Raw genomic sequence first — 16867 nt, forward strand, 5'->3', positions numbered from 1 at the left:
CTCTTACCTGAGCATCTGAGATGTCAGGGGGGCAGCACTCTGCTGGGATAGATATTTGCCCTTTTGGTGGGGAGGGGAGTTTGCGCTGAACCTGTCAGCTAGGATGTTGGCAATGTCTGTGGGTTCAGTGTATTTTTTGTCATTTTGGACTAATTCTGAGCATATCTGGGAATTACCACCCAGGTTCCTAACATAACTAAAGAAAGCCTTGTGATTATCCTTAGTGTCCTGTGCAATTTTTCTCTCGAAGCTGGCCTTAGACAATTTTATGAGTGCCCGTAGTTTTTTGCTAATACTGATCAGAGATGCCTTCCCTTTTTGGGATTTTGCTCTATCATTTAGTAGCTTCCTCCTTCTATTGTATAGTTTGTTTATGGCTGGGGTCCACCAAACAGGACGTCTGCCTTTGGAGGATTGGGTCTTGGTTTTATTTGGGATCGCATGATCCATGCATTCCTGAAGGTGTTCATAGAATACGTTTATAAAGGATTCTGTGGTCTGGGCAGTATTTTCCACAGGCCTGGGGGCTTTGAAGGATTCCACCTCGGTTTTGAGGAGTGTGAAATTTGCTTTAGAGAAGTTTTTCACTGTGGTTTTCTGGGCAGGGGGTGGGGTCGGGATGTGAATATCCAGTGAGATTAGTTTATGGTCTGATCTTACTAGTGAGGGATACACTTCTGGTCTGGAGCATAGAGTCCCCATGTTGGTGATGATCAGGTCCAGTATGTTTTCCCCTCTTGTGGGAGTTATTCTTAATAAATATCAGACTAAATGACTTAATTTAGTAGGTGCATATGATTTCCTTCACATAACATGTCTATATGTGCTCTCATTACAGTAGCAAGGTGTGTGACTGTACTGTATGGGATACTTGTGTATACTTCAGTGGTTTCACATGTTATATGCACTAACACTTCTATTGTACACCAGCTAGACGAGTGTGGTGGCCAAATTATTTACCACATATTTTACTATTAAATTAGTACTTTTAACACTACTGTTCCATGTATAATTGAATTGCCTGTTGTAGTACTTAAGCCTTGGTGGATGTGTCTAGTTTGCACTCACAGACAGCTGTAGGGTACCACACCTATTATCTTAGTTGCTTGTGTCTGTGTATCTCTGGCCATTGTTAACAGACTGTCAGGATTTTGTAGATGTATGGTGTGTATATGTTCTTTGGGCTGTGTAAGGAGAGGGGTACATGTCAGTGTCATGGCCCCTTTCTATCTGACTGTGCATGCTACTCCAGTAAGCAACTCTGGGGAATGCAGTCAGTAGATACTAATATCACTGTAGTGACTGTTAGCTTTGCAAATGCATGTGTACAGCCCCAGAGCTGGACTAGGGTATTGTTATATCAGTCCACATGCAGTGTGGACTGTGCTTGGCAGCTCAGTGCAGTTTTCCTACTGTTATGTTATGGACATTTATTCATATGATGTACAGTTTTCTGGCCAATACCTTATGGCTGGTCCCTATCACTGTTGTGTATTCCTGACACATCAGTTGGATGATGTGAAGATTGGGGTCACTACATTATACAGAGAACATGAATTCCAGACTTGTGATATTTGTGTCAATATATCTTAGCAGTAACAGTATTTGTACACCAACTTTCTCAGCTTATCTACTCGCATAATTTGGATATCTCTCTATTGTCATTCCTTTGTCTCCCCACTTTGTCTGGCTTGTTCAAGATTCATTGCACAAAAGGGCTCTGAGCATACCTCTCCACTGCCAGACGGTTTGCAGAATGTCCAGGTGTTTGCCTCATACTTTGGTTCAGTTCCATAGTTTATTTGTATTTGTCTGCTAAATCACTGTGATGATCCCAGGATTTATGTCAATGAATAATGACATAAAATTTGGTGGGAGGGTGGCATAATGGTTAAGGTGTTTATCTGGCAAACACAAAGTGCAACGTTTGATTCTCATGTGAGGTAACTGGCTAGGCTTAAAATGGCCCAAAAGGGCAATTAGCCTAGTACTAACATATGAACCATATCAGTTCCCAGCCACATATCCTTCAGATGTTTCTGCTGAAATGCACCCAGTTGCTGTACAACTGTTTGGTTGGTTCTGACAGCTATATTCTATATATGTGTCCCATTTCCCTTCCTTTGTACAGACTTTGTGTACATGTTTCTTTAATTTAGATGGTGATAGTTATGTTTCTGAGTTATGCACTGCATGTTTTGTAAATATACATGTATATTTTTTCATATATCTATACAAATATATGTATGTATGTATATATATATATATATATATATATATATATATATATATATATATATATATATATATATATATATATATATATATATATATATTTATATAGGTCTACCTTAGAAGATCGACAGACCATTTGATCGACATTCATTTGGTCGACAACCAGTATTCATGGCAAAAACCTGGGGATTTGGCCCCCTCCCCAATGTCGTGCGACCCTGGAGTTGATATATATAGTTGGGAGGGTGTGGGGGTGAAGCTGACCACCTATTTTCATTTAAAACATGACAAATTCAACAAAAACTACACATTTTAAATGGAAATAGGTGGGGGGCTTTGCCCCCAACACCCCCATTGTGGGGGGCTGTGCCCCCCACACCCCCCCTAACTATATATATCAACTCTAGGGTCACACAACATTGGGGAGGGGGGCAATTCCCTGTTATGTGCCTTGAATACTGGTTGTCGATCAAATGAGATGTCGATCAAATGGTCTGTTGATCTTCTAAGGTAGACCCATATATATATATATATATATATATATATATATATATATATATATATATAAAAGAAAAGAAAATTTATATATACATACATACATATATATAAATATATATATATATATATATATATATATATATATATATATATATATATATATATATATATCGTCCTTCAGTCATATATTTATTCATATATTTATGTGTATATGTATTTTAAGTATGTACATTTCCATATATATGTCTATATGCAACACATGATTGATTCTACAGAGCTTTCTCATGGTTGTGTTATACCTCTATTTCATGATAACTTTGGAAAAGCAACAGTGAATTTTATAGCTTGGATGGTGTACTTATGTGCTGCTTTGCCTTAAGTGTGGTGGGTCCTGTGTTCAAGACTTGGGACTGACATCTTTTTCCATTAATGTTAAATAACCAGAGTGCATAATATGTTAGGTAAAACATAAAGTTATGTAGTTCAAATGGCTTAGTGGTTAAGTGCCTTGGCTGTTGTATGAGGTCCTAGGTTCAAGACCTGCAAAAGCTCTTTATTTTATTGCTACACTTTAAACTTTATTGCAGAGGGGGAAAAATATATGTGCTTTAATTGTTTTACTAGGGGTATGGAGATTGATTTCTGTACCATTATCTGTGGGGTGGGTGAGAACATTGATAAAATGACAGGCTTTGCATTAGCTTGAACTTGCATACAATCTGGGGAAAGCATAAAATGATGGGGGAACAAATAGGGACAGATTTTAAATATTGCTCTTACACACTAAGAAAGTTTATAGTTATGTGCTTTAATTTTAGACATTTTTGTTTTGATCCATGGAGACTAACAGTAGTGTCCACGGACATACACTCTCACTGCTTTAGATTTGTGTGCAGGGGGCATGTATATTGCAAGAGCTCTGCTCTCAGACACCCCCCTACACTCATACACAGATCCGTGTTCGTGTAAGAGCTGAGTAGTGTGCCTTCATTAATATTCAAGGCACACTGCTGGTCTACACGGATGCGGATCCTTCCGTGCAAGAATAGCTTATTCTTGCACGGAAGCTTTGTTAATCCAGGGGAATGTGTTTGCATCCAGAATCTTTGACCATTTGCATATTTAACTTAATAGCTACATGATATTAGGTGTTGACAAATCTTCCATTTAATTTAGTGCCATAAATCTCAGACTTAACAAATGTTTATTTGTTTGTATACTATTACTAAGGCCTCTGGCTGGGATCTCTTCAACAAATATTGGGTATCCATTTCAGTAAATACTTTTAATTTACATTTTGCTTTAAGTTCCTATGAGTTTCAGTGATGTTAACACAGCTTTGGAATGTATGCACGTTATTTATTGCACTGGTGAATGCATTCTATATTTAAGTTTATATTCACAGTTGTGGTGTTTCATTACAATATATGTTATATGCATTGACTGAGAGGGACCTGGTACTTATACTGAATTGAGCTTCAGTCATAAATGCATAGCAGGGATGGGATCTGCAATTAATGCATGTGTATGTCTGACAGTTTGTATAAATGTGTATGTATAATTAAGTGTATTATGTGGCACTAGACACAAAAGTTAAAATATAAAACAATGTAATATATCTTATATTACAGGTACAGCAGGCACTAAAATCATCATATCATCTGTAGGTTGTCCTGCCCATTATATGTACTGTAAATCAGGGGCGGCTCGTGGCATAGGGCTGCCGGACTGCAGCCCCCTCAAAAATAAAAAAAGAAAGAAAAAGAAGAAAGAAAAATGAAAAATAAAAAAAATTAGTTTTTCAAAATTCGCGGACTTCGCACATGCGCATAGACCAAGTCCCGACTACTGTCAGTCTATGCGCATGCTCAAGGCAGTCCAGCCGTCCCCATAGGGGGACACAAGGAGACGTCTGTGCACTTTTACAGTGCACAGACTCGCCAGGATTATGGGTCACGTCCGGACTGCAAGAGGAGCAGCAGGGACTCGGGACAGAGCATTAGGGATCTCATCGGGTCGGGAAGGAGCATTGGGATCTCGCGGGTCTTCAGTATTGCGCGGGAAGGATGTACGTTAGCTGGATGTATTCAGGTAAGGTGCCTTTTAATTTACAATGTTTATTTGTATGGAGTTTGTGCTTTTTAATTTACAATGTTTATTTGTGTATGGTGCTTGTGCTTTACTGGAGTTTGTGTATGGTGCTTGTGCTTTACTGGAGTTTGTGTATAGTGCTTGTGCTTTACTGGAGGTGGGGGTGTGTGTGTGTGTGTGTGTGTGAAAATGCCCCAGGTGCTTATGGTGGTGTGGTAGGGAATGCCTCAGGCTTGAACCCTGTACCCTGTATGCAGGTGTTAAAGACTTGAGTTCCCTACCCACCACCATTTGTAAAAAAATTTCAGATTTTTGCCTCATATTTGATCTGATCTGTTCCTCATAATATCTGTGGTTTGTAAATGTTGCAATGCTTGATATTTGATGGTGTAGTAGTAGCATTGTTGCTTCACAGCTGCAGGTTCTTGGGTTTGATTCTTGGCTGGGGTTCCTTCTTTGTGGGGTTTGTATCTTCTCCCTGTGTTTATGTGGGTTTGCTTTTGTGTCCTCCCATGTTACAAAGACATGTCTGCATTATTTCTTCCTGGGCCTCTGCTGAAAATTGTTTATTTGTTCCAAGTCAGACTGTCCTGATTAAAAAATGTTAAATAAAATTGACAGGCATTTGAATTTCAGACTTAAGGGTTTCTGAATGTTTAATTCCTTGCGTATTTGATGGTGCAGTGGTAGTATTGTTGCCTCACAGCTATAGGTTTTCTGGTTTGATTCTTGGTTGGGGTGGCTTCTGTGTGGAGTCTGCATCTTCTCCATGTGTTTGTGTGGATTTGCTCTGGTGCCCTGCCATTTTACAAAGACGTGTCTGCAGTTTTAATCCCTGCTGAAAATTGGTTTTGTTCTGTCCGCAGTAAAATTGACAGGCATTTGAATTTCAGACTTCAGGTTTCTGAATGTTTAATTCCTTGCATAATTGATGGTGCGGTGGTAGTATTGTTGCCTTGCAGCTATAGGTTTTCTGGTTTGATTCTTGGTTGGGGTGGCTTCTGTTTGGAGTCTGCATCTCCTGCCTGTGTTTGTGTGGATTTGCTCTGGTGCCCTGCCATTTTACAAAGATGTGTCTGCAGTTTTAATCCCTGCATCTCTGCTGAAAATTGTTTTTGTTCTGTCCGCAGTAAAATTGACAGGCATTTGAATTTCAGACTTCAGGTTTCTGAATGTTTAATTCCTTGTATAATTGATGGTGCAGTGATAGTATTGTTACCTCACAACTACAGGTTTTCTGGTTTGATTCTTGGTTGGGGTGGCTTCTGTCTGCATCTCCTCCCTGTATTTGTGTGGATTTGCTCTGGTGCCCTGCCATTTTACAAAGATGTGTCTGCAGTTTTAATCCCTGCGTCTCTGCTGAAAATTGTTTTTGTTCTGTCCGCAGTAAAATTGACAGGCATTTGAATTTCAGACTTCAGGTTTCTGAATGTTTAATTCCTGGTATAATTGATGGTGCAGTGATAGTATTGTTACCTCACAACTACAAGTTTTCTGGTTTGATTCTTGGTTGGGGTGGCTTCTGTCTGCATCTCCTCCCTGTATTTGTGTGGATTTGCTCTGGTGCCCTGCCATTTTACAAAGACGTGTCTGCAGTATTAATCCCTGCGTCTCTGCTGAAAATTGTTTTTGTTCTGTCCACAGTAAAATTGACCGGCATTTGAATTTCAGACTTCAGGTTTCTGAATGTTTAATTCCTTGCATAACTGATGGTGCAGTGATAGTATTGTTGCCTCACAGCTATAGGTTTTCTCGTTTGATTCTTGGTTGGGGTGGCTTCTGTCTGCATCTCCTCCCTGTATTTGTGTGGATTTGCTCTGGTGCCCTGCCATTTTACAAAGACGTGTCTGCAGTATTAATCCCTGCGTCTCTGCTGAAAATTGTTTTTGTTCTGTCCGCAGTAAAATTGACCGGCATTTGAATTTCAGACTTCAGGTTTCTGAATGTTTAATTCCTTGCATAATTGATGGTGCGGTGGTAGTATTGTTGCCTCACAGCTATAGGTTTTCTGGTTTGATTCTTGGTTGGGGTGGCTTCTGTGTGGAGTGTGCATCTCCTGCCTGTGTTTGTGTGGATTTGCTCTGGTGCCCTGCCATTTTACAAAGATGTGTCTGCAGTTTTAATCCCTGCGTCTCTGCTGAAAATTGTTTTTGTTCTGTCCGCAATAAAATTGACCGGCATTTGAATTTCCAACTTCATGTTCTTCAGAATACATAGTAGCACAACCTTTTTTTTTTTAGCAATTTTCGAAGTTTATAAGATGAATATTTTAAATTTGTCCCTATTTTTGGGACTGTATTCCCCCATTATTGGCTTCGTCCAGGTTTTGTGCTAAGGTTGACAGCTATGGCAAGAACTGAATTCACTGAATATGTTTGAGGGCTGTATTCCCTCATTACTGGGTTTGCCCAGGTGTTTTGTACTAAGAGGTTGACAGCTATGGTGAGAACTGAATTCACTAAATGATAGCCATTTAAGTTTCAGTCTTCCTCTTTTTTACAAAGCAGCTGATGTGGCGTAGTGGTATGTTACTCTGACTGTTTTTTGCTCAGGGACCTTGGCAGTAAAATATATGGTGGCAACACAACATTTTATTCTAGCAACTTTCCAAGATTATACAAGCAATGTTTAATGTGTCCCTGTTTTTGGGCTTTTGACCCCCCCCCCCCAATACATTTTGGCTTTTCCAGTTTTCTTGAGCTGTGAAGTTGAGATGCAGTTGAGTATTGAGTAGATTTTACAAGGAACTGAGAGCTGCAGGGGAATAGAAGTTTAGTGCTTTGCCAAGTTAATATTATAGCACAACAGGCTGTGTACTTGCTTTTGATGCAGAAGGTTGTGGGTTCTACTCCCACACGGGGTAGATGCTGCCATACTGAGAATGTTCTCCTTGGTGAAGATACTAACTATGAGTTCGTTATCAGTTTGCCATCCATTTCCTCTTGCAATATTATTACTAGCTTATCATTTTTTTAATGTAATATAGACAATTTATTCCTGCGGGGCAACAGACACTTTATTTTTCGATGAAACCATGAAATATAAAGGTGATTGCTAGCAGCAACCACTTCATTAGTTACAGATTTCTTTAATGTGGAATTATTTAGATGACTGACTTTAGAGATTGTGCATATTTACTGATAATGGACTGTAGAATTGTGCATATTTACTGATAAAGGTGGACTGTAGAATTGTGCATATTTACTGATAATGGTGGACTGTGGAATTGTGCATATTTGCTGATAATGGTGGACTGTGGAATTGTGCATATTTACTAATAATGGTGGACTGTGGAATTGTGTATATTTACTAATAATGGTGGACTGTGGAAGTCTGAGTAGACTTTTTTATGATAAATGTTCTCAACTGGGCAGTTTTGCCATTATGGGTGCATATGGTTTGTTTAATTGCTTACTGGAAAAAATGTTCAAAACAAATTTAAAACATCCTGTAACAAGTGTACTGTATTGTACAAGGAATATAATTTTAGTACAATGAGGAAGGTGTATCAAAGAGCACATGTATGTTTCATATGCAAGGAGCCTATGATTCGAAAACAGCCCAAAATTAATCTTTATCTGCCACTGGCAAAATGTATTTTCTTTGAATGTGGGTTTCAATGCTGTTTCAATGAATGTGAGTTTCAAGGGCAGAGAAGTTTTAATGCTAAGTTTTCATTGTGAGACTGCATTGCTTTGTTTAACAGATGACTTAGTGTTTGTGCTGTAAAATACAAAATAAAACTTTCAAATGAAGTCCAACTCATCATAGAAGTAAAGCAGTATGCACATTAGTGTTTATGGTAAATGGAGTGAAATAGCCAAGTATAATGGTTCATTGGAATGGCTGCAGAGGCTCCATTCAACCATTATTTTGTCAGGGGGGAAGGGCAGCAAACTCAGACAGGCCCAGCTGAACTATACCTCCCAACTGTCCAGATTTTCAAAGAATGAATAGATTATTGCTTCTTATTTTTGGTTTGTTCATAAAATTTGTAGTTTTAATTCCTAAATGATTTGCCAGAAGTCACTCTAAGTTTCAGACTTCATAACCTTCAGAAAAATGCATGTTAAAGTAAGAGCTGTTCTATCAACTGTCTCAATTTATACAAGAGCAATTTTAGTACTGTTTATATGTGCCCCCAATATATTTGGCCTTGTTCAGATTTACTGCATTAACAGGTTGAGAGGTACATGCAAATAAATTGCTTTATAGAATTAGGCATAGCCAACCTCTCAACTGTCCCCAATTTTTGGCTCAAAATGTTGCTCTTCCCCCTTATAATCCCTCCACAAAATAGCAATTTTGGAAGAAAACATGGAGGGTTTACAATTAAGAAATAACTGTAATAATCAAAGTTATAGATTACTTGAAATGCATGTAGATTCTTTTATATTTTGTCAGCTGCTCAAGGTAGCAGTACTAATATTAAAGTGTCCCTTCTTTGACAGGTAGCAGCTGTATTGTGTGTCTATTTTATATTTTTGCATCACGTTTTTGTCCATTTTTCATAAAATTGTGTTTTTGGCAAATTAGTGACATCACTAAAGACTGAAGTTAGAAAATGACAGACATTTGAGTTTCAGATTTTATACCCTTCAGAAAATTCATACTAATGCAAGACCTATTCTATTATCTTTCTAAGTTTATTAGAGCAATATTTAAAAATTGTCCTTATTGTTGGGCCTTTGTCCCACTTCTGTGTATGGCTTTGTCCAGATTTCTTGCTCTTGAGGTTGAGAGGTATGACAAATGTGTCAGGGCCATCACAGTCAGCCAGTGAGATTTCAAATTGTGACATGCTTGTTGCACCCCACTCCCCATGTAGTGACTCTGGATGTGTCCAAGCAAGGCAAGGAGTAGTTGTATCTACCTTGGATGGGGAGGACACACTGCATAAGTACTACAGTGGCTTTTCATCTGTCCTTGATTTTGCAGAATGGTCTGGTTTCTGTCATATTTTTGTACTGTTGATTTATGCTTATTACTCAAAGTGCCTGTTGCTCTGTGCTTTTAAGTAGCAATGCTTTAATGACCATAAGGTAAGCTTGTCTGAGATCGTAAGATGCAAGTAAGCTTTAATAAGCATACTGTTAAAGAATTGCCAACATTGAAAGCCTTTCTGTTGTTGCCATGCAGAGAATACTTGACTAGATACTGTATAAGCCTTGGGTATTAAAGGACAGGATTCCATTATTTTAAAAAGCTCATTACACTTGTTGGAGACTTCCAGTCATCTCTACAGACTTTACCCGTAAACTAAACAGAATGCCAATCATGTGTGGTCCATAACCTGTACAGTAATCCTTTAAGCAATGTATCTTGAGCTTGTTTCTTGTTTGCTTTTCATTTTTTACCTTTATCATGTTTTCCCCATGAAACAAGTTGTCAGGCAGCAGGTCTTTTTTGGATAAGAAACATTTTTACAAGTGGGGGCATCACATAGATTTCTACTTTCAGCATGTTACTTGGTACTTTAATAAAGCTGAATATATTATAATTAGGACTGCAGTGCAAGGAAAAGTGGTTTGAGTTGAGTGCTTCTGGTTTTTCTTATACTTGATTTTGACTGGCATTCCAGTAATGTATTTAAAAAGTAATTTATTTTTCATGCCTCACAACCTTTTGTTTCCATCTAGATATTAAGTAAGCTGTCATGCAGCCAATGCATTGAAATATTTTTATTCTTCTACACTTATTTTTGTCTTGATTGGACTTTCATAATGATGGTTTGCCACCCAGGGCAGCGTATTTAATTAAAGTTAGTTTTTTGTGGTTTTGTGCATAGCTCCTCCCCTTTCTGGTTGACCACACCCCCTTGACCCCACCCATTCAGCTGTCTCCTGCAGCCCCCCTGTGATTTGAAGTCACCAGCCACCACTGCTGTAAATATGGGCAAAATTTTATCAGTATGTAGCATACTGACATAAACTAACTAAACCAAACTTCGATTTATGCTTTTTCTGGCAATGGAACTTTTGATGAAACAAAAATACTGCATTTATGAACAAAATTAGAACATGAAGGCAATAAGATAAAAACTGCTCAGTGGAATAGTTATAATGATTGATACACTGAAACTTTTAAAAGAGACAAGTAATCCACTGTAAGGGGTTAAGAGATACAAAGAACAAATTGTTACAAGTTAAGGAACTTAAAAGTATAGTAAAAAGCAAGTAATATGATACCAACTACTCCTTTGGATCCAGCCATTTGAAATGACCATATGATGCTTATGGGGAGAGAGAGTCTTCCAGAAAAATGAGCATCTTCCTTTCTTCCGACATCGCAGAATAGATCAGGTCTCCTACTCATACTAAAAGACAGATGTCAGTCTACAACCCCATGGAAAAGCATATCTATACATGTCACTCCTTCTGCACCTACACACTTAGCATCAACCTCACCCTAAACATAATCTTCTAGTACTGTCTACCCCAAAACCTCATCCCTGACTCAGATGGTGCTGGGTACGTAACACAGCAAGATGGGGTAGAATATCTAGGTAAAAAGGTGCATCATGAATCTGATTTACATTCTATAGTCACAACTTTTCCTAACATCAGGCAAGACCACAAAAATTGTTATTCAAATATATGAACCCACCCTGGCAGATTTAAGGCAGTTGTTCATAGGTTCATAGGTTCATAGGTAGGTACTAAGCTATTAGCCCTAGGGCCTATATAAGCCTAGCAAAATGGTACCCTGGCTTTTGCCACCCAAGAAAATTATTTTCTTGTGCCCCTGTCAAGCAGAGCCAAAGAAGTGATCCCCAGGGTGAACTTCCTATCTCCCATCCAATCATCAAGATTTTTCTTGAAGAGTGCTAATGAGGAGCTTTGTTTGATATAGATAGGTAGTTTGTTCCAGAGTATGGGAAGTCTCTGGGACAGGAATCTATCCCTCCAGCATGTTCTGTTTATTGTGGTGACAATGTTTAGGTCCCTAGTGCGTGTAGCTCGGAGGGATTGGGATTTCTTTAAGTGGAGCATGTGCAACAGCTCTGTGTTTGACATAGCTTTGTATGTTAGGCAGAGATCGCCTCTGTGTAGGTGATGTGCCACAGAGTAAAGCTGGAGTTTTTTGAGACAGTCTGCATAGGGCATCTGTTTGAGGCCAGTAATCCTCTTTGTGAGGAATTTCTGTGGCCTTTCCAGTTGTTGTAGATGTCTTATGAGGTACATACCAAAATGGGCATTGTACTCTATAATGGGTCTAATGAGTGATGAGTAGAGGGGAACAATGACCTCTTTTTTCCTGGATGAGAAACCTTTTGTGATGAGTTGTGCCATGTAGAAGGATTTCCTGACTACTTTGGCGATGTGATTATCAAAGGAGAGACTACTGTCCACCTGTGTCCCAAGGTCTCTTATCACACTTTCAGTGATAAGTAGACTACCACCTATGTGGTAGTTCATGGGTACAGAGTTTTTACCAAAAGGGTTGACAATGCACTTTTTGGCATTGAGCTTGAGGCCCTGGCTTTGACATCAGGCATCTGTCTCAGTGAGGCCCTTTTGTAGGATGTCCACATATAGTCCTGCCTGATATATATGACAAATTATAAGACAAAGCCAGGTTGGCTCCAGCAGTGGACCCAAATTACTCCACCATTGAAGGGAAGATGGCATTAATAGAAGTCAGAGAGAAACTCTTATAAAAATGTTTGACAATCTGTCCTATTAAACCAAATTGGGATAAAATCACTGCATGTAAGCAAGGTAAGGGAGAAGCACCAACTGATTACCTTAGCAGACTTAGGGAAGTATTTTCAGAACATTCTGGTATTGCAGATCCAATGGCAAATGCTAAAGCAGATTTTGATTCTTCTTTTGTGCACATACTTTTACCTAATGTGCAGGCATTGATGAAGCAAAACCAGGTAACTTGGCAGGAGGAGGAGGAAATGGATAACTTAATAAAATTCACATATCAAGTAGATAAAAAGAGAAGAAATGCAAAAGACAAACTCATGCAATTGCAAATACAGACTTTTGAAAGATGAAGTAGAGACAGGGGCAAGGGTAGGAAAGGTAGATAGAGTAGAGTAAGAGTAATGAATCGTCAACAAAATCAAGCTGGGAGGGGGTTTGTCACAACTGTGGACAAATGAGATATTGGAAAGGAGAATGCCCAAATCTGCAGCAGCAGCAAATGCAGCAGTGAGAAAATCAAAATCTTTCCACTGTTTTTTTTACCACCCCCACCCTCAGAGTGGCAACAAATGTCAGAAGGTATGTACTGGCAACACTGGCAACACTCGGGGAGGAAGGAGGAGGTGCACTTAAGATTGTTAATGCAAGTAGATCAAGAAGGATCGTTTGTTAAGTTGAAAGTAGGACAGAAAGATGCTCTGATTTGGTGCAAATCAATCTGTGTTGAAAATAAGAGACCAGTATAAAATTCCAGTATCATTTGAAAGAGAGTCAGCAGTGGGTGTTACTAAAACTCCCATTGTTTTTCCTGCATCTAAACCTATCCCAGTCTCTTTAGGACCAACTAAAAATAGGCATACCTTTCTGTTAAGCATCTTGGCTCCAACAAACTTAATGGGTACGGATCTGCTATAGCCATCTTTTGCAATGCACATGGCATTTATTCAGATATACCAACTGAATCTGAAGAAGAAATGATTGCCATACTTAGTGTTTCTGAGGAAAGAACAGAAGAGCCATGTTTGAATGCAAACTACAGACTGTTACAGCAGGTTCCTGACATTTTGTGGACAAAACATTCTAATGTAGTAGGTTTGTTAAAATCTGCCATACCAGGAAAAATAAGTGTGGATCCTTCAAACTCCCTTCCTCACATAGCACAGCCTCTTTTAAAACCAGAGGCAGAACAGGGAATCAAACTTGTAATTAAATCTCTCTTTCAGCAGGGAATTATAGCAAAAACACATAGTTGCTGTAGTACTCGCATTTTTCAGTTTAAAAGCCAGACAGGAACGTACAGGTTTGTGCAAGACTTAAGAGCAGTCATTCAGGTTATCATCCATTCCTACCATGCTTTACCAAATTCAGCAACCATAATGAGTTGCATATCACTGTGGGCTACTTGCTTTTCTTATGTAGGTTTATGGTCAGCTTTCTACTCCATTCATATTCATCCAGATAGCCAGCATTTATTTGCCTTCACATATGGGGGAATTCAATATACATAGCTACTACTGCCACAGGGGTTTGTTGATAGTCCCTCAATCTTTTCACAAATTTTAAAGCAAGACCTATAAGAAATCCAGTTTCCATGTAAATTTGTATTGGTACAATATGTAGATGATTTACATATAGCAATTCAGAAACATTAACATACTGTCAGCAGGATACCATACATTTACTGACGGAATTAACAAAAAAAGGACACAAGGTATCATAAGAAAAACTTCAATTGTGGTAACCTAAGGTAAAGTATTTAGGGCACTTAATATCACATGGAGAGAGGCATTTCCTGCCTTCGTGTGTTGAAACTATCATAAAGGCAGCCCCCCTGTTACTCAGAAGCAGCTATAAACTTTTCTAGTTTTGGTTGGATATTGTAAACAATGGATACTATATCATGCAGAAATTGCTAGTCCTTTGACTGATATGCTGAAACAAAACACACCAGAGCTGTTGCCCTGAAAAGATAGAAAAGAAAGTTTTTTTTTGTTTTTTAAACAAGCCTTTTCTATAGCTGTGGTCTGAGGACCCCCATATTATAAGAAACCTTTCAGTTTGTTCTGTCATGAAAAGGGGGTATGAAGCAGGGGTACTAGTCTAAAAACACTGTGATGCATTTAGATCTATTGCTTATTACAATTCATTGCAACACCAAGTTGCTAGAGGACTACTGGGCAGCCTGCAGGCAGTAGCAGCAGCTGCACTGATGGTAGAACAATCCGTGGCATTGGTCCTAGTACAGAAACTTACAGTTGCAGTTCCTCATGCAATATCTTCACTGTTGATAAATCCAAGACACAGAATCTTTCAGCTGCCAGGTTAAGTAAATATAAATTGTTACTTATTTTTAACCCTTCAATCACTATTGAGAGATGTTAGGTATTGAACCTGGCACCCCTCCGCCTATGAAAAAGTTGATGAACATCGCAATTGTGTAATTATGGCTGACTATATGCTTTCTTTTAGACCTGATTGAGAGATACTCCAATGGACAACACAGAAATGAAATTGTTTGTAGTGGATCATGTGGCAGAGACAGAAATGGAAATTTTACTGCAGGCATTGCTATATGTTCTGAAAATACAGTATTGTGTCAGGAAAGCCTGGAAGGGGTTACCGCTGCAAAATTTGCTGAATTGGCCACATTTACCTAAGCCTGTAAAATAGCTAAAGATAATGTTCTGAACATTTAAACTAAAAAACGTTATTTTATTTATTTATTTTACATTTGTTAACCGGGGTAGTCCAACTGGATACATGTCCATTTTCAGTGGAGGCCTGGGGAGAAAAGCTCCAAAGAAACACATATGTAAGACATACAAACAATAGATTTTACATGTTTCTAGTATATTCAGCCAGACAATATAGATGAGCGCGCATTATTAATTTCTTATAAAGACATATATAATGATCAATACATGTACTAACAATAAAGTATATTAAATATCCTATCTATAGTCACATCATGCATCTGAATATGGTATTGATAAGACTAAGTCATATCAGGAGACTGTGTGTTTGAGGAAAGAGTTATAACAGGAGTGGAGCAGGATTGAAGTTAGTCAGGTGTGGAGCAGGGACATAACCATTTGTTGCTGAGATGGCTTTTGATAGATTTCTTAAATTTGGATAGAGAAGATTCCAGGGTAATGGAAGGAGGCAGGGAGTTCCAAATTTTGGATATGTAAGATGAGTAGAGGGAGTCACCAGCATGGTTATGTAATCTAGTAACTGTTAATAGTAACTTATCTGTGGAGCGGAGTAGCCTAGGACAGGAATACTGCTGAATTACGTTGCTTAAAGCTGTTGTTTTATTTGGGTGGGAGAGGGGCTTATAATTAGTGATAAGTTGATTGTAGATTAATAAATCTGGCAGTTCAAGCCTGTTCAATTGTTTTAGGTTATGACAGTGATGGGTTCTAAAAGATGAGTTATTTGCAAATTTGGCTATTTGATTATAGCAGGTTGCCAGTTTGCTGGTTTCTTTTTTGGATAGATTTGTTAGGATTGGGAATGCATAAAGTAATGTTGAGAGCAAGTGAGTGCTAGCACTTGTGGTCCTAGCAGTATGGGTCAAGTAGGATTTGTGTTTATAGAGACTACCTAGCTTTCTGTGAGTGTTTTTAATAGCTAGATTAATGTGGATATCAAATTTTAACTTGTTATCAATAGTGACGCCTAGTAATTTTGTGTGAGATTCGGGTGTGATGTGTACCATTTTTAGAGTGAACAAAGAAAGTGTCGGTAAGAGTGATATTTTGTGAGGGGTTATGGGTTTGGAGTAGCTCATAACTTTGGGGAATTGTGGAGCCAGAGAGGATTTTTTAACATCTGCAGGTACTGAAATAAAAAATGAAAAGTTTGTAAAAGACTTAGATGCTTTGATGTTAACAAAGGCTTTAGCTTTAATTAAAGTACAAGCTTATGTAAAAGGAAACACTGTCACTGTGAAAGGTAACAATTAGCAGATTATAGATGTTACTGTCAGTAAAAATTTTGTTTTGCAGGAAGCATCTGCAAAGGTATATGGTCCTTCTAATTCAAGAATTTTATTACCTTATAGAATAAAGCTTCAGAAGCTGATAAAAAGAGTTGGATCAGTGAGGGTTATAAAAAGTATGCTGGGACACCCTGATGACAGAATAGTAGCACCTTTGCCCGTACTACCCTGGTTGGTAAGGACATACCACTTACCAAATCACATTGATAAGCATGGACTTCTTCATCTTATTTAGCATGATCAGTTTGTCCCTCTTTCTCAATCTCTAGTTAGCCATTACATAAATAACAGTGAGATCTTTATCTCTTGTAAAAAAAAAAAAACATATGTTCTGTAGTATTAATTCAGACAAAGGTATTCATTTCACTGCTGACATTGTTAAGAA

The sequence above is a fragment of the Protopterus annectens genome, chromosome 11.part0 (genome assembly GCF_019279795.1).
Source record: "Protopterus annectens isolate FY-2018-M chromosome 11.part0, PAN1.0, whole genome shotgun sequence".
Taxonomy (NCBI): domain Eukaryota; kingdom Metazoa; phylum Chordata; order Ceratodontiformes; family Protopteridae; genus Protopterus; species Protopterus annectens.